Source organism: Vombatus ursinus, unplaced genomic scaffold (genome assembly GCF_900497805.2).
Source record: "Vombatus ursinus unplaced genomic scaffold, bare-nosed wombat genome assembly UNPS02015160.1, whole genome shotgun sequence".
In the NCBI taxonomy this organism is placed as follows: Eukaryota; Metazoa; Chordata; class Mammalia; order Diprotodontia; family Vombatidae; genus Vombatus; species Vombatus ursinus.
In genome coordinates this window covers 4,549-5,570 of record NW_020954938.1, presented here as the reverse complement: position 1 = coordinate 5,570, position 1,022 = coordinate 4,549, and the positions used below count along the sequence as shown (strand labels likewise).

Here is a 1,022-nt window from a genome sequence, read left to right as displayed (position 1 = left end):
ATAGTTGGTGCTTAATAAATATTTACCAACTAATTTTCTTTTATTAAGAATAAAATAGGGGTGCCTGAGCAGTGGGCTTGCTGTGGGGGAAGCGGGAAGTGCGGCTGGTTAGCGGGGCCAATGTCTACCCTGAGGAGATCGGCATATGGCCCCAGCGACGGCCCAGGCTACGTCACAGCGGCTACTACGGGGCTGGGCCAGGCGCCGGACCCAGCATTGGAGACGTGCCACCGCCTGGACCTCATCGCGGCCTGAGCCACCTCCCCGTCCACCTCCTGGGCCATGGAGGATGCGCTGAGGCAGCCTTGAGGAGGCTTTGTGACCCAGGGAAGGCAGCGGCTCCTGCGGAGCTTGCGGAGGCGACAGGGGCTACTATTCTGGGAGAGCCGCCTGGCCAGACCCGTGCCTGCCGGGCCGGAGGCACCAGGATCAGTCACCTTATCCTGGACACAGATTCAGCTGCCCCAATCAGGGCTCCATACCCTAGCACATATCCTGGAAGACAGGATTTGCAAGGCCAGGGAATGGATTTATTCACAAATGGGGCTTATGGTCCACCATATCCCACAGGCCCTGGAGAACTGCATTCTGGAACTTATTATTCTTCTGGACATCCTCTACAGATGTTCCAAACACTTACCATTCCCCAGCAACAGCTCAACCCCTGTTTCTCGATGGACTTATCCCCAGCAAGGCTGTCAGACCGAAGGACCTGCTCTGAGGGGGCATGTTCCAGGATATCCTATGTCACAGAGTCCTGGAGTGGCCCACCCCCATTACTCATATGGGGATGGAAATCCTAGTGTTCCACCACCAGCACCACCACCCCTCCCAACACAAGAGCAAGTATGAACCTCCTCTAGGGTTTATGGAATGACAACACGCTATTTACTCTTAGCCTTCTTCACCTGCTCCTTCAGCACAGTCTGGGAATTATTTATGTCAGGATCCACTTCGTCATGGTCCAGCAGTGCATCCTCTCAGGCCCCTCCTTCACCCCCACCACCTCCACCACCTGCACC

General features: G+C 55.9%; 1 pseudogene; it reads left to right on the top strand.

The window, feature by feature from the left end:
* Window positions 1-120: 120 nt before the first annotated feature.
* The window catches only part of LOC114031370, a 1,404-nt pseudogene continuing 502 nt past the window's right edge, over window positions 121-1,022 (top strand).